Here is a 24,589-nt window from a genome sequence, read left to right as displayed (position 1 = left end):
AATAATTGCACCATAATCTGCATTAGCCAAGTTTCTAGTTTGGATTTGATTTTAAAATTGGAATATATTCTCATAATCTTTTGGTAACAGTCAGAACAGAAAGAAATCAGAAAATGCTAAAATCACTAAAGTGTCTAATTTAGATCCTGAGTCACACATTCAAGTGAGTGCAAGCACAACATTGAATATGATGACACATGAATTTATAAATGGATTGATGGAGCTACAACAACATCAATTTTGGTACCTTTATGCAGTGTATGTACTTGATTTTCTTTTTCAGATCAGTTAGGTCAAGCGCTAAGTGCAACTGAAAACTGCAAGTACACTTGTCAAAGATTTTATCCTTTGTAAACTGATTCTGGCTATTCACCGAAGATGCTGAACTAAATATACATTTCATCAAAATGGAATATAGTCAATCGATCTTTGCTCAAATTAAAGTTGAATACAGGTACTCCTCAAATTATGATGAGGTTACATTTTGGCTCTCCCACACAAGTTGATAAAGGGTAGTGAGATCAGTGTGGGGATTGACACAGGGCTGTGGGGAGAGAATGGGTCAGTTGGATCAGTGAGGGGACCAACACGGGGCTGTGGAGAGAGAGCAGGGCAGTGGGATCAGTTTGGGGACAAACATGAGGCTGTGGGGAGAGAGCGGGGCAATAGGATCAGTTTGAGGACTGACATGGGGCTGTGGGGAGAGAGCAGGCCAGTGGGATCAGTATGGGGTCCAACACAGGGCTGAGGGAAGAGAGCAGGGAAGTGGGATCAGTTTGGGAACTGACATAAGGCTGAGGGGAGAGAGTCAGATCAGTATGGGGATGACATGGGGCTTTGGGGAAAGAGTGGGGCAATGGGATCAGTGTAGGCACCAACACAAGGCTGTCGGAAGAAAGCAGGACAACACTGTTGGGAAGAAATGAACATCATAGCCATGCTAAAAATTCAAAGTACAGTGCATTCAGTTTGCACACTGCAGATTCACCAAGAAAGAATTAAATGTTTTAAAGAGTTAAAATGTATGGTTTCATAAATGTTCTTACATTTTAGCCTGTAAGGATGAGAGATAATCCAGCTGTGTATAAATGATCAAATAAATTTGATATTTTCTGTAGCTGGAGAGGGAGCAAGAGTAACAAAGACAATGAACAGGAAAGCACAGAGTTTAAAATGATGCCATTATGGAGTGAAATCACAATTTTATTTTACCTTATATATGAAGGATAATGAAATCTAAAATGCTGACCTTCAACAGGCGTAAATTTAGGAATTAAACTATTAATTAATGAGATTAATAGATTTTTTTTCTAAATTATTCATGTAATATTCAGGGAATAGAGGAATGAGTATCCTGCACAAGTTGCAGAGGTTTAGTTTAATAGCATCAATTTGGCACAGACATGTAGGCCAAATGGCTTGTTCCTGTACTGTACTGTTCGATGTTGTATATGAATGAGCATCAAGGTTTAAGGTGCAAAGACAGATAGAAGGTATGAATGACATATGATCTACGTGAATGATACGCTCAAGGTTTTGAATGTTCCTCTGAAAGTAATCAAGAAGCCATTAAGATTCACAGAATGTTTGCATTCTACCAGTATTCAGCAAGGTCATTTTGTCATGTAATTCCTGAAAAAAATAGAACAAGAACCTTTAGTTAGATCCTAAGATTGTTACTTTAATCACAAATTAAGTACAATGATAAAGAGAGAGAGAGAGAGAAAAAGAGAGAGAGTGAGAGAGAGTTCTCTTCTAGTCTGTCTGTGTGTGTGTGAGAGACACTGAAAGAAGGCTGAATTAAGCAGGAGAAGCTTGTTGGAAACAGAAAGCTCCAGAGTGGCGGAGGCTGGGAGTGTTATTTGTCTGATGTTTCTCTTGGAATAAGGGGAACAAAAAGGAACTCTGTGCCAGCCTGAAAGAAAGAGGTATTATTTGGAGAACACTGATGGGGCAAGTTTCAACAGAAAGGCATTGAGGTAACTAATGATGGTGCCTCAGTTGTGAAAATCCTGGATCCACAAATTTCTCTCCACAAACCCTACAAGAACCTTCCTGAGCAGTAACCATTTACCTTTTGAGCACGAAAGCCTGGTGAACATTATACATGTAAAGTTCTGTGCACTGTATAAGAATTGCCTGAAACCAGAGAACTTGGAAGAACGATAAGTGAGAATGAACTGTGAACTAAATTTATACACTCATCATACACATGTGCTTAGAATAAGAAGGGGGTTAATTTGAGTTAGTTAAATTAATAGAGATAAGTTAGTTTGATTCTGTTTTCATGTTTAAAGATAATTAAAAACAACTTTGGTTTAAGTAACCATTTTTTGTGATGAATATCTATTGCTGCTGGGTTTGGGGGTTCTTTGGGCTTATAACACAACAAGAGCTCAAACTAACTAAATAATTTTCATCAAGGGTTTCCATTTATGGAGACAAGCCATTAAAGTGAAAATCCAATGTAAATTCATACTCTTTATACCTTCAGAAAGTGTTAGGGCACCTTTGCCTGGAACCACTACAATCATCTTTGCTGACCAGTCAGTTAGAGTCAACAAATGAGGATTAAGCCTAAAGTTAAATGCTAATCAAAACTGGCAAGCTCCATCTCTAATAATTTGACTTTTTATGATAGTCCAAAGCCATAAAATTTTTTGAAATTTTTACTAGATCAAACTAGCGACCACAAAGAAGGCATATCACACAGGGGTAAAGATGGACAATTACTTTATTAACAAAAAAATTCACCTTCAAACTTTAATTCAAAATCGCCCTTTTATAACAATGGCCACTGGTTACTATGCAAATTTCTATAACAGTGTCAAACTAATAAATTCCCCAGCCTATATATAACATAGTAATCAAAGTCTAAGCTACACCCACCCAGCCCACAGAAAAACATAGACACAAAACTTCGATCTCAACTGAAGCAAAGATTGTAAACAAAATTCAGTTTGTTTGGTAAACTGAAACCAAAAGATCTTTGAGAGAGAGTGTGAGCACAAAATTCAAAGTTGTCTTCTTGTGTTGCTTGAAGAAAGAGGAACAACTGACTTGGTCTGGATCCTTCTGGCTGCCTTCGGAATGTTCATCCTTTTTGAAATCGCAACATTTCAAACTGTCCTCCTACCATGACTCATGCTCTGGACTTTCTTCCACTCCACAGCACCTCCAGTGATGGTTTATGGTCCAAGTCCAGAAATTTCTAGATCATTTACTGCACATGCTCAGTCCTTCTCCCATTCTCTCAGCAGTCCACCTTCACCTTACCTCTTAAAGGAAAACTGTCACTTTTTATCATAAAACCACACAACACATAGGTTAATACTCAACACAGAACTCTGTAACAAAGTGTTAAATGCATTTATAATGCAAGATGGATTTAAATATTAGTTAACTTACATAATCCCTCAATGGAAGTACTAATATAAAATATTAAAATATCTTAATTTTATTAAGCTATAAGAAATGCCAAAGGAATTTTATCCAATATCTATTCTGCAGTAAACAAGACTAGAAACAAACTGAACTAGCCATTTACACCTTATGAAATTGGTTTTCCAATAATGGTTTCCATCTATGGAAAAAAGCCATTAAAGTGGAAATCCAATGTAAATTCAATTAAACAAGTTAATGCAATCAGTTGTAAATAATGTCTGTGATATAATATTCATGGAATGCAAAAACCAAATGTAAAAGGCAGATTCCAGATCATCAGCATTGTCTGCTTCAAGATCTAAAGGCAGGTGAACCAAATATCACAGCTACTGTCAGTCCAAAATTATCTTGCACATATTCTTTCTTTGTAATTAATATTAAGAGCAAACCGACAGAAAGCAGTATGATTACCAAGCTACCTGCAAACTGCGACTCAACATCACTGTGAAAGTGTTTTTATACCATTTTGTAAAATTGTTATTGCAGGACTATTCAATGTGTGCAAACTTTTCCATAGCAGATTTAAGAAAAATTAATTCAGTTCCTAAAATCTACAAACAGAATTTTTAATCAATAAATTGTGATAATAATTTTTAAAATCAATTCTTGTTCACAAGGTCATGTGGGTGACCTGATAAACTCACATTTATTTCCATACATTTTATACCCTCAGAAAGTGTATGAACCACTACAATCACTTTGCTGACCAGTCAGTTAGAATCAACAAATGAGGATTAAGCCTAAAGTTACATCCTGCCCAGAACTGGCAAGCTTCCATCTCTAAACAGTTTTTATTAACAAGTTGACCTTTTATAATAGTCCAAAGCCATAAAATCTTTTGGATTTTATTGAACTGAATTTACAATCTCAAACTACCATGGTGAAATTTGAATTCACATTCTCCATAGCATAAATCCTCAAAATTGTTAGTCAAAACAAAATACAGTATTTTGCCCTGGTGTGCCCATTACCTAAAATTTCTTTAGATCTATGTTTTTAGATACTGAAATTTAATTTTCATAATAAAAGTTAATTGTGAAAAAGTAATGTTTTAATTCCACCCTATATCTTTGGATTTTTGCCATAGTAAAGCCAGTACTTGGTGTTCAGTGTACAGAGGTATCACTTCTAACAGTCATTACCTAAGCAGTTTTAATTTCTGGTAATAGATTAACAGTTTTGTTTTACATACTAGCTTTATTGAAACCAACTAGCTGCAACTCCTATAAAAGCTAGATGAAAGAATTCCGCAGTGCAGCAAGATGATATGCTGGTGGCCAGAGCAAATCAACTATTTTTAAATCAACAACCTGGGCTTCAATAACTAAAATCCATGTGTCACAAGTAACTATTTTCAACAGGTTGATATCCTCTGAGGTTTAGAAGGCAGATTCAACAATTATTTTATGCATCTGAAATTGTGTTAATCTGATTCATACAAAGTACTGTGGTTGTATTAACTCTTGATGAAATAAGATATCATTTACATACAAGAGGAGCTGTACAACTAAAATGCAATGAAGTTTCCTGTAGTATTGTTATTCCAACCTGTTTGTACAGACAAGGATTTGTCTGCATTTATCATCTATTAAAGATTTCCTGAAACAATGCCAAATTCAGGAAATTAAACCCGGCTGCATCCACTTTTTCTCCTGCACAAACACACATACAAAGAGTTCACAGTTTTCGAATTGAACACTTTACCAGGAACTCTTCCTCCTCCTCCCAAACAGGAAAACTGTGCTTTCTTTTGACAGTTGAGATATCATTGTTTCTCTCCTTCCTGGGGTTTGCCTCCAAGGTCACATTTCTCAGTGTGGCCAACCAAACACAACGGGGCTCAGGAGAATTGCAGTCAATCCCCAATGGTCTTTCCCAATTCCAGTGTATGTACATTAAGCCTGGGCTGCAGGCAGTTTTGCCAGAACTGGACATACTTTCACAGATCATTCAGTGCCTGTCTCTCAGTTTACTTTCATTCAATTTGAAGAGCAATTCCCAACCCACTTCAAGGTGATCTTTTCGGATGTGGGTGTCATTAGTCCAAGAAGATCTCAGTGTTCTAGTATCCATTCACAAGTTATTCATCATCTATCACAATGAAACATTCATCCTGAGACAATGCAGGAATCAGCATTTTTACTCTATCTCATTCCTTTCATTCACTTTAACAATTAATCCAAATATATTCAGAAGATGGTTAAAAGTTTAACTGCAGGGCATAACTGCAGACTGCCAGGAACAAAATCTGTAAGTGGAATGTCAGGCACTCCTAAACAAAGTGAAAGAGCAGCTGTTCGAGGCTGTTAGTCCCAGCCACTGACCTCTGACCCAATTCACTAGCTGACATTTGCAGAAGGCTATTGGAAGTTTCACGCTGCTGTAAATTCTGTCATTCTACTAGAGCAAAGTGAGTAAACTAAACAGTCAAACAAATAAATTATGCTCAACCATTTTTTAAATCTTCTGTGGGCTCCACTAATTTCTTTTCAATAAACACATGATGTCACATGGATGTACAAAGTTCCTTTTCAGAGCTGAGATGAGCTAATTGGTCAAAAGACAATCAGACCTGGCTTCAAGTGCCATTTCTCTTAACCATTTATCAACTGAAACATCAAATAAATCATATATTTAAAATAATAATGACAAATTATGCATAAAATATATGTTAAAGTATTAAAATTCATAATTTGCAACTTTTATAGGTGTAAACAAAGGACTGGTTCACAATAGATCAGGGGTGGCCAAACTGCAGCTCACGAGTAACATGTGGTTCTTTGACATAATGTGCGGATCACAGAAATATGTTGGCTGAGTCAGGAATCATACATACCAGTGCCGGATCATAAGTGCTAGTTCGGGGATTAGAGAGCTTGGTTGGGTGGGAAGCTGGGTGATCAGGAAATTGAAAGTACTGTGAGAGTCCACAGTCAGGGGGTTGGGAGCTTGGATGGGTGGGAGAACCTGTGGCCGGGGCATCAGGAGCTCAAATGCAAGGACAGCCAGACAGGACCTTTGGCCTACTCATCCAAGCTCCTGACACCCCGACCACCTGCCCATCTGAGCTCCCAAAGCACTGAACTCAAACTTACATCCAGTCCTGGCCACCTACCCATCCATCCAAGCTCCAAACTCCCTGATGTGGACTCTCGCCTAGGTCCCAGCCACCTGGACATCCAAGCACCCAATGCCTCGAACACAGACTTACTACCTGGTCTCAGTTGCCTTCATCCCCATCATCACAATGCCACTAACAATGAAGGTACTTACCATGGTCAAATTTAGCACGCGTGTAAATTTAATCTTAAAAATTGGTCCTCAAAATTCAATTATTACACCTACATATACAGTATGTGTACTTTTTGATTATTGAAGCTAACAGCAATTAGCAGTTTAAAACTATATACAGTACAGCTCCAATTATCCAAAATGGTCAGGAACGTGCCTATTGTCGGATAAATGGATTTTTCGGATAACTGGTCATTTTTTTAAAACTGCCTGTGGAAACAGCAGGACTCTCTTGTTGACTTCTTCCCAAATATCATGTTGCCTCATAAACGCTTTCAGCCAGTGCAGCCACTGGTCGAATTTTACAGAGGCCTCTGGATCCTTACGTCAGTGTCCAGCTATTCCGCTTGAATAACCTTGTCCATGGCACTTAGGTGTAGCAATTAAAATGTAGCACTATCAATTAAACCCGACAGACCAAAATATGAAATTAATTGCTATAAACTTTCAGGCATATCTTACATGCTGTTGGCCCGATTCCAAGGCAATACTGAAGGAAGGGATTGGGCATTTCTGCCTTTATTATGGATCCTGAGAGGGAGGAGTTACAGTATTAGGGATGGGCTAACCAGTACAATTGAAGTATTACAGTGTTCCACCACAGTAGCTAAAGAGGAAATGGAAAGAGAAGGGAGGGAGTTACCTGAAAGAAGGACAATCTTTTTAATTTCACGCTGAGTTAAATTTTTTTCCCCAACCTAAGGGGTCAGTTCAGCTCTGAAAATAATTCTGATACATGAGGATTTCTGATTTGTTTTGGATATCTTCATTTATCAATTTCTTTTTAAAAGTTCAGGTAAATGAGGATTTTGAAGAATCTGATTTCAGATCATCAGAGTTGGATGCTGTATGAACAAATATTATTATGTACAAGTATTTCTCAATATTTACTTAATACTTTTGAAACAAAATATGATTGTAAGAGTAAAAACATGTATGTAATATCTTTTCATGCCATGCACCTCTCAAACATCTGAGGTTTATCATATGCTGTAACAGGAAGAAATTGGGTAGCCATGTATGTAAAATTATAATTATTATACAGTACATAGGGTACGTAGCCACAATCTTTTTCCAACGGTAGAGGTGTTCTCAATGACCTATAGTGGCCTTAATTGTGACGCATATGCAACTTATAATTAAATGATATGACAAAATCAACTATCTTTTTTCATGCACTGCAAATTAGTGCAACAGCCAACAACTTCCTGACAAATTTCACTTGGACTTTTCAGGATTTCTCCCCAACCCCTGCCCCTAAACTCCAACCCATTCACCCACAGAAAATTCACACCATGCATTTAAGACACCCTTCACATCAACAACTTTCAAATACTAACGGAAACATGGGTGGTATGGTGGCCTTACACCACCAGCGATTGAGACCATGCTATCCTGTAAGGAGTTTATACATTCTGCCCATGTCAGCATGGATTTTCTCTGGGGGCTTTGGTTTCCTCCCACCCTTCAAATGGGGTGTAGGTTAAAGGGGTTTAGAATGGGTAGGGCCAAATTAGCCTGTTACAGTGCTATGTCTAACTTAATTTAATTTTAAAATATAATTTTAGTATTGTTAATATATACCAGTGAATGAACTGTCTATATGTGCTGCTTCATTACTTGCTGTACATAACATACTTTTAAAACTGTTGTTTCTATCTTAGATTGAACAGAGGAAGCAGGAGAATTAATAACTAAGACGTGAGTGAGTCAGTTAATGGAACAATTAACTTGCAATTTTTAATTTTAAACAATTACTTAATGATGAAAGATTGGAAGGAAGATATTTTAAACAAAGTGGTATGGTTATTTGTTTGACACTTCCACAAATCATACAGTAGAAACCTACAGATGAATGGAGGAGTTTTCACTTCCCTTTCACACCCATGTTGCCCAAGCTAAGGAAATCACAGGTAAAATATTTCTGAAATGCTGCCTCAACAGTGATCATATCAAACCTTAATTCACCTTAATAAATAAACAAAATGAGTGTGCACATAAGAAGACTGGGTTAGGGACAGGGAGGAGGTAGAGAAAGTTGAGCAGGCAATTAATAGCTAAAGTAATATTTTACAATAAGGAACTCAATTTTACATATTACATATTTTCATTGGCATGGTACTTATAGAACCATTGTACAAATTCATCTCATGGGTTATAATCCTCAAAGGAGCATTAAACTGATTGAACCTTAATCTTCTTTGGCCTGGCTTCGCGGACGAAGATTTATGGAGGGGGTAAATGTCCACGTCAGCTGCAGGCTCGTTTATGGCTGACAAGTCCGATGCAGGACAGGCAGACACGGTTGCAGCGGTTGCAGGGGAAAATTGGTTGGTTGGGGTTGAGTGTTGGGTTTTTCATCCTTTGTCTTTTGTCAGTGAGGTGGGCTCTGCGGTCTTCTTCAAAGGAGGTTGCTGTTCGCCAAACTGTGAGGCGCCAAGATGTACGGTTTGAGGCGATATCAGCCCTCTGGCGGTGGTCAATGTGGCAGGCACCAAGAGATTTCTTTAGGCAGTCCTTGTACCTCTTCTTTGGTGCACCTCTGTCACGGTGGCCAGTGGAGAGCTCGCCATATAACACGATCTTGGGAAGGCGATGGTCCTCCATTCTGGAGACGTGACCCACCCAGCACAGCTGGATCTTCAGCAGCGTGGACTCGATGCTGTCGGCCTCTGCCATCTTGAGTACTTCGATGTTAGGGATGAAGGCGCTCCAATGGATGATGAGGATGGAGCGGAGACAACGCTGGTGGAAGCGTTCTAGGAGCCGTAGGTGATGCCGGAAGAGGACCCATGATTTGGAGCCAAACAGGAATGTGGGTATGACAACGGCTCTGTATACGGTTATCTTTGTGAGGTTTTTCAGTTGGTTGTTTTTCCAGACCCTGTACAAAAACAAAGGCGAGAAATCAGACTGCTCAAACTACAGGGGCATCATGCTGCTCTCCATTGCAGGCAAAATCTTCACTAGGATTCTCCTAAATAGAATAATACCTAGTGTCGCCGAGAATATTCTCCCAGAATCACAGTGCGGCTTTCGCACAAACAGAGGAATTACTGACATGGTCTTTGCCCTCAGACAGCTCCAAGAAAAGTGCAGAGAACAAAACAAAGGACTCTATATCACCTTTGTTAACCTCACCAAAGCCTTCGACACCGTGAGCAGGAAAGGGCTTTGGCAAATTCTAGAGCGCATCGGATGCCCCCCAAAGTTCCTCAACATGGTTATCCAACTGCACGAAAACCAACAAAGTCCAGTCAGATACAGCAATGAGCTCTCTGAACCCTTCTCCATTAACAATGGCGTGAAGCAAGGCTGTGTTCTCGCACCAACCCTCTTTTCAATCTTCTTCAGCATGATGCTGAACCAAGCCATGAAAGACCTCAACAATGAAGACGCTGTTTACATCCGGTACTGCACGGATGGCAGTCTCTTCAATCTGAGGCGCCTGCAAGCTCACACCAAGACACAAGAGAAACTTGTTCATGAACTACTCTTTGCAGACGATGGCCGCTTTAGTTGCCCATTCAGAGCCAGCTCTTCAGCGCTTGACGTCCTGTTTTGCAGAAACTGCCAAAATGTTTGGCCTGGAAGTCAGCCTGAAGAAAACGGAAGTCCTCCATCAGCCAGCTCCCCACCATGACTACCAGCCCCCCCACATCTCCATCGGGCACACAAAACTCAAAACGGTCAACCAGTTTACCTATCTCGGCTGCACCATTTCATCAGATGCAAGGATCGACAACGAGATAGACAACAGACTCGCCAAGGCAAATAGCGCCTTTGGAAGACTACACAAAAGAGTCTGGAAAAACAACCAACTGAAAAACCTCACAAAGATAAGCGTATACAGAGCCGTTGTCATACCCACACTCCTGTTCGGCTCCGAATCATGGGTCCTCTACCGGCATCACCTACGGCTCCTAGGACGCTTCCACCAGCGTTGTCTCCGCTCCATCCTCAACATTCATTGAAGCGCCTTCATCCCTAACATCGAAGTACTAGAGATGGCAGAGGCCGACAGCTGCGCTGGGTGGGTCACGTCTCCAGAATGGAGGACCATCGCCTTCCCAAGATCGTGTTATATGGCGATCTCTCCACTGGCCACCGTGACAGAGGTGCACCAAAGAAGAGGTACAAGGACTGCCTAAAGAAATCTCTTGGTGCCTGCCACATTGACCACCGCCAGTTGGCTGATATCGCCTCAAACCGTACATCTTGGCGCCTCACAGTTAGGCGGGCAGCAACCTCCTTTGAAGAAGACCGCAGAGCCCACCTCACTGACAAAAGACAAAGGATGAAAAACCCAACACCCAACCCCAACCAACCAATTTTCCCCTGCAACCGCTGCAACCGTGTCTGCCTGTTCCGCATCGGACTTGTCAGCCACAAACGAGCCTGCAGCTGACATGGACATTTACCCCCTCCATAAATCTTTATCCGCGATGAATTCTGTTGGAAAAGGAGATTTAGTATGACACCAGAAACCCTGCCAAATTTCTACAAGGATGTGGTAGAGAATGTACTGACTGGCTGCATCAGGGTCTGGTATGGGAACACCAATTCCCATGAGCATAAATCCCTCCAAAAGGTAGTGGGCACAGCCCAGGATATCACAGGCAAAACCCTCCCCACTATTGAGTGCATCTACAGGGAATGTTGCCTTCAGAGAGCAGCAGCAATCATTAAAGACCTACACCACCTGTTCACGATCTGTTCTCACTGCTGCCATCAGGAAAGAGGTATTGGTGCCACAAAACTCGCACCACCAGGAACAGGAACAGCTACTACCCCTCCACTATCACATTTCTCTACAACCACCTGAATCAGTGACTCATTTAAGGACTTGTGCACTTTAATGATTTTCTTTTTGTTCTCTCTATATTGCAGTTTTGTTGGGCACTATTGGTAGCCCCAATAATTACACTGACCGAAAGACTGAGGTGAACGATAGGCTTTATTGTACTAGAGACTGCTGGCCCAGGTCCAGACTAGAAAATGAGTGGGAAGAGAGGGAACTTGACTTTTATGGCCTGGGTCACATGGGCAGGACTAAGGGAGAAGCCAAGGCACCTGGAGGGCGGGCCAGCCAGTGCACATAATCGTATCACTACATTCACCCCCCTTTTAAAAAATGGAACCCACCTGAAAACAGCAAAACCAGGGGAAATAACAGTAATAACAATGACAATAACAGTAAGAACAATAGCAGCAGTATTTACACATTACAAAAAGGGGGATGGGAGAAGCAGATGCGCCCACCAGCTAGAGGTTGAGGCCTCCTCTGTCTGCTGGTCCGCCGGGGAACTGGCGTGTCTGTACGGCGGACATCCGGAGAGAAGGCCGACAAGGGATCGACTGCTGAAGGAATTGACCAGGTTGGGGTGCTAGTGGTAGGCAACCTGAGTGCTGGGGGGTCCTCTGCTGCTATAGATGCCTAGACATCCGGCAGCAAGGCAGGCAGTTCGGATTCCAGGGTCACACCCTCATGCAGCATGATGGGGTCCGGTGAGTGGTCAGCAGCTGGCAAGGTAATCTCAGGGACTCCGGCACTTGCCAGGTCTTGTATTAGCATGTCCTCGTGGCTGTCCAGGTATCTCACAATTGCTTATTGAGGGTTTGCATGTATGAGGTGCACCGCTTCAACCAGTGGGTCTGTCTTATGTCATCTGACGTGCCACCGAAGGAGAACCGGCCCTAGGGTTGTCAGCCAGGGAGGGATGGAGGAAGCATTCACCGACCTCCGAGAAAAAGCAAAGAGGCATTTATGCAGTAGTGTTAGTAGCGGTGCACAGTAACGACCAGATGGTGTGGATTGCTTCGGACAAGATGTACTGCCAGCAGAACACTGCCATATTTTTCTTTCCAGACAGTGCCATTTTCCCTTTCCACCTGGGCATTACCTCTGGGGTTATAGCTGGAGGTCCTGCTGGTAGCTATGCCTCTGGCCAAAAAATACTGTCACAGTTACTCATTCATGAACAAGGTCCCCAGGTCACTATTAATATAGTCAGGGTACCTGAACAAAGTGAAGATGCTGCCCAGTGCTTTGATGACCATAGCCAAGGTCATATCTGGGCAGGGAATTGCAAATGGGAACCTGGAAATTAAGTCCACCACTGTCAAGAAGTAGGCATTCCTATTTGTGGTCAGGAGGGGCCCTTGAAATCGACACTGAGTCATTCAAAAGGGCAGGTGGCCTTGGTGGGGTGTGCCCTTTGTAGCCAGTAGAACTGGGGCTTACACTTGGCACAGATTTGGCAGCTTCTGGTCATAGACCAGACATCCTCGACAGAGTATGGGAGGTTCCGTGTCTTAACAAAATGGTAGAACCTCGTGACTCTGGGGTGGCACTGATTTTCATGCAGAATTTGGAGAAGTTGAGATGCGTGCTGGCGCACATCCATCGGGATAGGGCGTATGGGGGATTATTGAGCTTACACGGCCAGAACATAGCTGTAGGCGGATAATTCAATCTTTCACCTCAGAATCTTGTCATTCTTGATTTTACCTCATTGAACATGAAGGCCACTGCCCTCTGGTCAGTCAACAGGGTAAATTTCTTACAGCTACGTAGTGCTGACAGTGGCCCACCGCCTCAACTATCGCTTGTGCCTCCTTCTCGATGAAGGAGTGTCGGAGTTCAGGACCATGAAGGGTGAGGAAAAAAAATGTTTCCAGCTTGCCTGCCTGCCTGATTTAGTGTGGCGGCCAGTGCAAAGTCAGAGGCATCACTTTCCACTTGAAGAGGACAGATTAATCCACAGCATGCATCGTGGGCTTAGTGAAGTCTTCTCAAATTTGATTAAAAGCAACATGGGCTTCCACCGATAATGGGAAGGTGGTTGATTGAATTAGGGGGTGGGCCTTATCGGCATAGTTGGGCACCCATTGCGCATAATAAGAGAACAACTCCAGGCACCTTTTTCATTCCTTCAGGGTGTTTGGGACAGAGAGTTCCATAAGTGGCACATGCGATCAGGATCAGGGCCAATGACACCATGTGTCACAACTCATCAAAGAAGGGCCAGGCGCTCTGTGTTGAACACCTATTTGTCCTTGTTGTATGTCAAGTTGAGGGACTTGGCTGTACGCAAGAACTTTGGTGACATTGCTGAAGTTGGGGAATGTTGCCGTCAGCCCATATTCCTGCACCATCCGGTCCATAACTCTCTGAAAGGTAGAAACACTGTTAGTAACACCGAAGGGCATCCACAGGAAGTGGAAGAGTTTTTCATCGGCTTCAGATCTGGTATAGTTTCAATCACTCAAACAGAGGGGAAGTTGATGGTAAGCAGTCTTAAGATCAATGTTTGAAAAAATTCTGTACTTGGCGACCTTATTGACCAAGTCAGCTATACGGGGAAGCGGGTACATGTCCAACTGGGTGAAGCAGTTGATGGTCTGACTGTAATCAATTACCATCCCGGGCTTATCTGCCCGTTTGGTCATGAGGACCAAACATACCCACACTCCTGTCCTTGGTGCTAGGGGCTATAACCCCTCTGCCAGGAGTCACTGAACCTTAGCCCAGATAAATTGCATATCTTCCATACTATAGCACCTACTCTTTGTGGTAGTCGGTTAGCAATTCGGGACAGTGACAGAGGGGGTACCCATAAGATGGTTAGACCAAAGGATGGTGCCAGGGGCTGGGCATCTGGTTGGAGATGGGCGTCTGAATGCTGATAGTTGTGGATGGTCAGCAGTGGTTGGGGACCTCCAAATGCCATTGTCATGCTCCTGAACTGACTCTGTAAGTCAAGGCCCAGGAGGATCGGCATGTTGGCAAGGCATAATTAGCAACACAAAGTCATTATAACCTTCCCCCCACCACCATCAGCGATGCTACAGAATACCCCCGGATACTCGTCTGTTGGTCCCTTGCTGGCTTTGATACTAGTCATTGGTCAGAGCAGGAGGGAGTCTCTGGACCACGTCGGGGTGTACGAAAGTTTCCATACTGCCACTATTGAAAAGACAGCCATTTTATGCCTATTCACCCCAATCTGCATCATAGAGTTCGAGATCGGGTGAGGATTGGCTTGGTTCAGTCACTGAAGCTAGGTCTGGCATTTCTTCATCATCATTTTCAGTGGGGAGACCCGTCCAAGAAGATGACCATGTTGACTACATAGCATCAGATGAAGAAGAAGGCAGAAGTGGAGTCATGGTGCTCAGATGTGACATCACTGTATACCTTTTGGTAATGACCCTCCTTCCCGCACCCCGAGCATGTTGCTCCTTTCACAGGGCAGAGGCGCCTCGCGTGTCTGGACTGCTCACAGAAGTTGCACCTCAATGATGCAGTCAGCATTATTGCAACCACGGTTGGGTCGCTAATGCCCAACGCTGAGTCCCAGGCCATCGGCCATCACGGAAAATATGCAGATGGCCCACTTCTTTCTGTCCCCAATCAACACAACATGGCGCTGGGCTGAGTCCAGAGTTTGGATCAAGTCGATAGCGATTTTGAGTGGGAGTGGGTCCTCCTTCAAGGAGTCTTTGCCAGATATAATCCAACCTCAACCCCGACACACAGGCATCTCTGATCATCTCTTCCGTGCACTGGGTCAACATTATCGTGCCCGTGGGATCCACCAGACAGTCTTTTCCCAGTGTGCCCAGGGACCAGACAAACTCTTCAGTGGACTCTCCAGGCAGTTGTTTTTGGGACGCCAGCAGGTAACAGAAGTAAACCATGTTCACTTTCACCTTATACAGCACCTACAGCTCAGCCATTACCTCTTTGTAGTACGTGCTGCTTTGGATGATCAGATGGGCCCTCTGGCTGACTCATGCCTGAAGGATTTTTAGTTTATTTTCATCCCAGTCAACCACCTCTGCAGCGGTGTCGAGAAGTTGTTAAAGCACCAATGCACCCGGGACTTGGGGGTCTACTTCCAGCCATTCTGGGCACAGCAATTTCTCCATAATTGGAGAATTCCAAAATCTAGTATAATAAATTGTTGGGCGCTATCGGTAGCCCCAATAATGACACAGACAGAAAGGCTGAGAGGAACAATAGGCTTTATTGTACTAGAGACTGCTAGCCCAGGTCCAGGCTAGGAAATAGGCGGGAAGGAGAGGGGATTTGACCTTTATGGCCTGGGTTAAATGGGCAGGACTAAGGGAGGAGCCAAGGCAGGAAAAAACCCAGACGGCGGGACAGCCAGTGCACATAATCATATCACCACAAGTTTGTTTACATTTGTTATCTGTTTACAGTTCTTTGTTTACATGTTTATTTATGCTGTGTACAGTTTTTTTTTCTTTGCCCTATCAATTAGTGATAATTCTGCCATGCCTGCAGGAAAAAAGAACTTCAGAGTTGTACGTGATGTCATGTGTGTGCTCTGACAATAAATCTGATTCTGAATAATGTCAATTTTTAATTTATCTCCTTGGAACACTCTATAATATAAAATTCTATAATATTCTGGTCAAGATCATAATTTAGCATTCATCAAAAATAAATTAATGAGTATAAAGGCAAGAATTTTCAAAGCTTAACAAAATAATGAATTGTCCGTTTATGCTGAGCAAACAATGAGATGTTGGAGAAACTCAGCAGGTCACATAATATTCAGTTAACTTTTTGGGTCTGAGTCCTTTTTTACTGAGACAGGTCTGCTGTGAATGCTGCTTGACTTACTGAGTTCCTCTGGCATCTCATTGCTTACTCGATATTCCAGCATCTGCAGTTTTTGTACTTCACTGTCAGATTATGCTACTTCAGTGATCAACTGCTAGGTCAGAATATTCAGAAGCTGTTGGATCAGAAATCATTCCCAGCATAGATGTACAAAGACCATACACACAGCAGCAAAGCTGTTACCAGTCTCCCTTACCCAACAAAAAATTATCTTCTGCATTTCTGAAGACAGTGAAGTAGAAACTGTCAATCTTCCTGTAACTCATATGTCTAGTGACTATTCACATTTCCATAAAATTAGCATATTATACTGACAAAGGACATTACAAAGAGCCTAATCCTCTCATCCATTGGTGCATATTTTCAGATTGAGGTTACAGCAGAGCAAAGAATGTCATTACTTTACCTTGTTGCAACACTGAAGCAATCTCCAATGCCTTCCAAGTTTGGTTCATTTCTATGCTGGGCATCAGAAGAATCCCTGCAGGATAATTTCTATTTTTACATTGGAATCTTTCCTCTCTAATTCTCTTAAAGAATTTGTGATATGTTTCTCTACGTTTGGAAGAAGGTTTATCAACAGAGCTTTGACACAGCCAAGGTCATTCATGGTCAGTCTGCCATCTAGGGAAAATCTATATGTGAATTCTATTTTCAAATTCAGTTCCTCACGTCCTAGTTAAAGTTCCAACACTATAATGTTGTAATTATTGTTTGCTAGATTTCGAGGGATGTTTTCAATTCTGAACATCTTCGCCATACTTATGTATTTAAAGCTCCGGTGTTGTTTATCTTTGTACATGCATGCAAGAAAATGGTGACTAGTTACAAGAATACGTTAGACCTGATTGTTGTAACAGCTGTATATTTTAGAATAGTTTGCCAGCTTGAAACAAAATTCAGCATTAGATATGTAACTATCACACCATGAGAACTAACTGTTTGCTTATCCTTGATCCACCATTAACTCTAAGTCTGCAATGTGAAATTCCACTGCAGATTTTAGATATGATCTTGAAGTAAGCATTCGTAAGCCTGTCAGTTCAGCTAGATTTTTCTGCTCATAAAAAGATTTAAAGCATTTCTGCATGAAATTGTATAAAGTCTGAAGTATTTCACATTGACTAACAAAAAAAACCATATAAATCTGAGTAGAACTATATTGAAGGCTACATGGAAAAAGAGCAAGGCTGAATCCAGTTATGAACTATTGACTAGTTTGGAGGAAATTAATCCAGATTATTACTCATGCTAAAACAGGAGATAGACCACTGGACAAAATAACTAAATAAATATGAAGGTAAGAGTGAATTTACAACTGATTTCTGTAATAATCAAATTACACAGCAACATAGTGAGCCAGCTAGTAGAGCTGCTAGGCCCTTTCATGCTATCATATAAAATGGGGTTAACCAGGTAAATTGCCCGGTTAGCGCCCCACTCATCACTCATGTAGCAGTGTGAAAGGGTCCGACCTAGTTAGCATGGTCCTAATCCAACCGGTTCCCTGACCTACCTCAGAGGTAGACAGGGACCTGGTTAAACTTAACTAGGTCGCATTCACCAGCAACTTGAACAGGAAAATGGCTGACCCTGTTACTCCAATGACATCAGTGCTTGTGCGCAGGCATCACAGGGAAACCCCTGGCTAAAATGCCTGCTGTGATTGGGGGGGAAGAAAGGTCAGTCATTGTTGCGGGGTGGGTGGGAGAGGTCGGTGCCTCGGTGGGGGAAGAGATGGCACTGCCGCGAGGGAAGAGCGGTCACTGCCATGGGGGGGTAGGAGAGTGGGGGGGCTGTGAACTGCTGCTGCAGTGAATGCCACTCCAGTTCACAGTGACAACTCAACATTCGTGGTAGCAAAATATTGCAGTTGATGGGGACGGAGTAGACTGACAGTGGGGGTGGCAACTGGCAGGGCAAGGGTGACTGACTGGGGCAATAGTGATGGACACGACAGGGAGGGGGAGCTCATGGCCAGTGGTGGAGGGGGAGGGGAGGGGAGACTTACCAATTGTTCCTGTGAGTGTATGATATGTCATTTACCATGTCACTGCAGGGGGCAGGACTCTCCCTTAAATGGCCATGTTGGCGATTTAATGGGTTGATCCGCCTGCAGTTTATAAGGTGCTTCCAGCACCTTTGCCCCAGTGATCGGTATCTGGGTCCCTGGAAGGATGTTCAGGTGCTGCAGTTTAAAAGAGCCTGCTGACTCACAGAAACGCAGATTCAATCCTGACACTGATTGATGTTTGCATGGAATTGCACATTCTCCCTGTGACTGTGTGGGTTTCCTATGGGTACTCTGGTTTTCTCCCATTGCCCAAAGATGCACTGGCTGGTTGGAAGGCTAATTGCAGGTGAGTGGTAGAAGCTAGGGAGAATTAATGAGAATATTGGGAGAATTTTAACAACTGGGTTCATGTAAGATGAACAAAATAAATGGTTCACAGCTGGCAAAAACTCAGTGGGCCAAATGGCCTCTTCCTGCATTTTATGCGTCTATGATTCCATAAATTCTCAGTTAAAAATAGCTAAATATTAAAAGCAAGAGCCCAGACAGGGTGAACCAAAATTAGGGCTGTTCAAGTATGGCTAGAGGCACTGAATAAATTAAATAACCTATTCCAGTTATATTCTGATTTTACTGTGAAAAGATCTTTAACACCAGTTTTTGCGGTACCTCTCCGTGCATACAGTAAAATGCAGTAAAATTATGACAGCGGATACTAGAAATTAACTGATTGTTAAATTTACAATAATCTAACACACTTGCTACATTTACTATCCATACCATCTTCATAATCAACCTTCTTAAAACTATATTTGGATATTGCATTAAGAAAGACTAATTGATACAAGAAATTAAAAGAATGCTTAACCATAATTATCCTGCAACATTCCAAAGTTTCCAGATGTTAAAGCTTTAAATAAATTTAATTTCATTCTGCTCAGGATGTGCTGAGACAGATTTCATCTTTTGAAGTTTAAAACAAGAAAAACATTTTTGTTTCCTGAGGCACCATCTGTTAAGTGGGCAGACAAAATCCACTTTATGTTCCTTTTCCGTTAAGTAGCAGTTGTGTGCGTTCAGGAAAGTGAGTAACTGGGACTGTCTTACAGGATCAAATAAAAATAATCCCACTCAAGTTTTCACTTCAAAAGAAAGGCTTTCATAACCCAGAAATGTGAAGTTAGGAAACTAAATTTAAAAAAATGCCTGAAGTACAGATCATCCAATAGAAGGCTGTATATGCAATGCGTTCATGCTCACTCTCCAGTTAACACTCTGTAGTAAGTAGGTTCCAACAACACATCTTTTGCACAATCTGAATGGAGTGATTAATGCCTTTTCAGCTAAGTATCGTCATATTTGGTTTTAGATGCTAAATGGGATTTGCATCAATTACCAGTTTTATTTTATTAGAAATTTTAAGCTGTGTTTTTTTTTATTTAGATTTATTTTAAAGGTTCAAATAATTCCAAGCCATGCCTTGATATTTAACTGGGAAAATTATCAGGCATCTCACTGGAGGAAATTGACTGTATTTGAGAGTAAAACAAACTTCACAATCTGAATACAAATCCATCTGAAAAGCATGATTCACTATATTTATTTCTGGCTTTGTCTCAATGACGTTAGTCCAAGCTTTCAGATATTGACTAAAAGGCATACCTTAAAGGCTACCCAATAAACAATTTAGAGAAACACAAAACTGCAAATTCTGCAATCTTGAGCAAATTTTTTTTGCATAGAACTTTCATGATTTTTCTGCCTTCCTGCCTAAACTCCAAACATCCATATCATACCGCGAATTTAGACAAAATACCTGAATTGCGATACTTAAGGAGGCTGGATAACCTATTCATTAGCCTGTTGTTGACAGATCATCTGCAGTTCAGTTTCGACTGCAGGCGATTCTTGAAAATTACTCGGAGTCAAGGAGGTAAAATGTCAGATGGGAATGAGTCCTTATTCCCGTTCCCATCTTTTTTATGCAGACTCCGTTCCATGAAATTGGGAATAATTTCTTGGAACCCAGTGGTTGTGTAAGAAACACAAATGAGAAGCTGGAGGGATACAATGGGTCAGATAGCATTGATGGGTAGAAATAGTCAGTCCACATTTTGAGTCAGAGAACTTTATCAAGACTAAAGTAGGAAGGAGTGATATCAGGAGGGAAAAAAAGAAGAGGGAAGTTAGGAAGGGCCTAAATAGAAAGGCTATGGAACAGAAGGTGGAAGAAGTGGACAGACAGGTAGATCAAGATACCACAGAGAGTGAAGGGGGAAGGTTAAGAAAGAAATGGCACTGGAAATAGTTAAAGAACTAGATAGACGTGAAGTAATTTAAAGTTAGAAAAGATTATGTTCCAGGCCATTGGGTTTAAACTATCTGGGAAGAATATGAAGTGCTGTTCTTTAGGTTAGGTCTCACCTTGGTGAGACATGTCTGTGAGGGAATGGTGATAAGAACTGAAACAGTTGCCCACAGAGTGCAGATGCTCCCCCAAGATGTCACCCAATCTGTGTTTGACCTCACCAACGTGGAGGAGGCCACACCAAGTAGACTGAATGCAGTGGATTAGATTGGAATTCCTTTGTCAGATTCCTTTGTCCCATTTTCTTCATTTCCAATGTATCTGCTATGATGACAGTGTCTTTAAAATATATTCATTTCTTTTTACTTATATCTTTATCTCTACATTGTTGGAAGGGCTGTCTCCCTATTTCCCCCATTTATGTTCTTTTCATGAATAGGTTTCTCCCAGTTCTCACCTTCCATCCACCCCATATTTCACAGATCATTCTCCACATCTTTACCATCATCTTTAAATGTATTCCAACACCAAACATATTTTCCTCTTACTTTCAGCATTTCAAAGGGTTTGTCCCTCTGTAACCTCTTGGTCCACTTTTCCATTAACACCAACCATTCCTCTCCACATGACATCTTTCTGTTGCAATTCTGGGGATCCAAAGAATCACCCCCAGGTGAAACAAAGATCATTTGCGTTTCTTCCAATTTAGTTTTGCACTGGGTGGTCAGAACAGCCATTCAGCTCATTGCCAAAATTAAACACAGATTGAGTGACTGCTTTGTAGAATTCTCAATTTAGTCAACATCCACTTTAATTGGACAACACCATCTACAAATTTGCTGACGATACCATGGTAGTGGGTTGTATAAAGGAAGGGGATGAGTGAGCATGCAGGAGGGAGACTGAAAAATTGGCTGAACGGTGTATCAACAACAACTTTGCACTCAATGTCGCCAAAACTAAGGAGCTGATTCAGAAAGGGAAACCCAGGGGAGTACAATTGGGGGAGTCAGAGAGAGAAAGAATAAGCAAATTTAATGTTTTCAGGAGTCACTCTCTCGAAGGATATTTCCTGGATCAACACACCAATGGCATTGTGAAGAAACTACATCAGCGCCTCATCTTTCTCAGGAGTTTGCAGAGGATTTGTATAACACAAGAAACCCTAGCAAATTTCTACAGATGTGTGGTGGAAAGTGTGCTGAATAACTGCATCAGGGTCTAGTATGGGAACACCATTACCCCTGAGCATAAAGCCCTCCAAAAGGCAGTGGGCACAGCCCAGGACATCACAGGCAAAACCCTCCCCACTACTGAGAACATCTAAAGGGAACACTGCTATTAGAGAGCAGCAGTGATCATCAAAGACCCTCACCACCAGCACATGTTCTGTTCTTGCTGCTGCTATCAGGGAAGAGGTAGAGGTACCACAAGACTAACATCACCAGGTTCAAGAACATCTGCTACCCCTCCACCATCAGACACCTCAACGACAAACTCAATCAGAGACTCTTACTTGTGTATTTTATTGATTTTCTTTTTTTTTATTCTCCCTGATGGTTTGTTTACATTTGTTAATTGTTTACAGTTCTTTGTTTGCTACATGTATATACTGCGTACATCTTTTTTGTTCTACCAACTGGTAATTCTGCCGTGCCCAGATGAAACAGAATCTCAGGGCTGTATGTGATGTCATGTACGTACTCTGACAATAAATCTGAAATATACTCTACCCATGCATCTTCAGCCTCTTATAGTGCTCCACTCATTTTCAATGCAAGCTTGAGGAATAGTATCTCTAATTCTCAGCATTGTGTATTCTGACTTGGTAAACTGTAGCTCTCAATATTCAATAATGAAACCCCTTTTTAAAATTAATCCCTATCTATAGATGTGACTATACCTCTGCTTCAATGCATTTTGCTTTTTTTTATGTTTTCAACTGCTAGTTTTTAAAGTAGTTCTTTGGTCTGTATCCTATCGATGTACTCACCTAATAATACATCTTTTTCTCTCCACTCCTCACCCTCTCTTCAATTAACACACTTGTCTCCTCATATTTCTGGTTCTAATGAAAGGTTGTCAACCTAAAACATCAATTCTGTTTCTCCCATGGATGCAGCTTGACCTACTGAATACTTCCAACATTCTCTATTTGCGATTTAGTCTTCCAGCATTTTGGAGAAATGCTGCAGGACTTTCGTAGGACAGCACCCTCAGCCCAAAGATCTCCAAATGCATCATCACTGATGAATCCTTCCACTATAAGATCAGAAAGTGAAGTTACTTGCCATTTATTGTGATTCAAATCTACTATGAAGGCCTGAAAAGAAATTAAGAAGCCAGTGCTTGAATATTGCAAAACCTAGATAAAAGTCAGACATTCCTGGTGAGCCACTAAGTAACATTTGTAATACCAATCATCACTGATACCCTATCGCAATCATCATAGGGTGACCACACACCAGAACACAGCCACATAGCCATCATGGTCACAAGAGTTGGTCAGAGGGCATCTTGTTGTAAATGACTTTGCTGCTAACACAATAAAAACTTTTCATTATTGATCATTGAAGACACCTGATTTGCATTCTTTGATTTTTCAATTTAAATTTTATTCACAGAGCAATAGAAGCCAATTCTGAGTATTTACAACTGTGCTACCCAATTACACTCAAATTAACCTATAACCCCGTATGTTTTGAACAGTAGAAGGAAACTGGAGAACCAGGAGGAAATTAACGTAGGCACGGGGAGAATGTATAAACTCCGAACTGATAGCGCCAGATTCAAACCTGGGTTGCTGGCGCTGTAACAGCATTGCACTGACTGCTACACTAACTGTGCCTCCCTTCTCTTTGTCCGGATCGGCAAAGTAGCCCACTTGATTTGTATCACATCCACTATTCTAAATATTTCATTACCTTCACTATTCATGGTATTACAGTACCTCCCAACTCCACAAAGTCTATTAGGAGGAAAGGTAAGGGAAGCAAGTGCCATGGGACCATTGCCATCTCCATTAGAACTCTCCAACCATTCAAAATGTACTCACAATGAAGCTGTACAGTGAATATTTTTATAATTCTTAACAATAGCCAAGGAAAATTCATTCAGTGACCAAAGGAAAATAAATATGGAAAACAGGCAAAATATGTAAGAACTGAAATGCTGATTTAGCAGCAAATTTTAAGACATACTGCCAGATATCTCAGAAACTCAGTATTCACTTAACTCAACAGCTAGGAATTTTGTTTTGTCACATTAGCTTTGTTTATTAATTAAATATGACTGTCAAATTATTTACTAATAACCATTTATCCTGTAAAAATACAAAAGATCACATTGCCACCTTGTAGGTGTTGCCAGTAGAATTTACAGTCCAACTCTGTAATGTATACTCCAATTCTGAAAGGAAAAATACAGTCAAGCATGAAATTCCAAAGCATCATTAAGAATCCTGTCACTATTTTTTCAATTTCCCTTATATTCATAACTTGATTTCAATTCTTTCCTTTCGTTTATGCATTACAACTTTTTAAAAAATGCCTATGTCATCGTAACTTCACTTTATGCAAATGAATATTAAATTCAATCTAATAACATACGTATTGCTGTAACACATATAAAGCAACTTGACTCTTTTACTCCATAGAAGACCAACTTACCATGCTTTATATACACTCTTGACTATGTGGTTAAATACTACTCTAACTCCATCCACAAGACTACAGATGGCACCACCATCACAGATCAAATCTCAAACAAGAAGGAGGAATGCAAGGAGACAGGATCTGGTGGCACGGTGACAGGATAACAACCACTCCTTCAATATCACCAAAATGAATGTGCAGGAGAGCTTCAAGTTCTTAGGACT

At 41.4% G+C, this 24,589-nt stretch overlaps 1 protein-coding gene across 3 annotated transcripts in view; it reads right to left on the bottom strand.

The window, feature by feature from the left end:
* LOC138750126 (rho GTPase-activating protein 23-like) overlaps window positions 1-24,589 on the bottom strand; it is a 397,500-nt gene that overhangs the window by 359,459 nt on the left and 13,452 nt on the right. The gene's annotated exons all lie outside the window — the stretch shown is intronic.

Source organism: Narcine bancroftii, assembly GCF_036971445.1.
Source record: "Narcine bancroftii isolate sNarBan1 chromosome 12 unlocalized genomic scaffold, sNarBan1.hap1 SUPER_12_unloc_2, whole genome shotgun sequence".
In the NCBI taxonomy this organism is placed as follows: Eukaryota; Metazoa; Chordata; class Chondrichthyes; order Torpediniformes; family Narcinidae; genus Narcine; species Narcine bancroftii.
The sequence above is the reverse complement of the archived record's forward strand: the minus strand, read 5'-3'. Positions and strand labels throughout refer to the sequence as shown.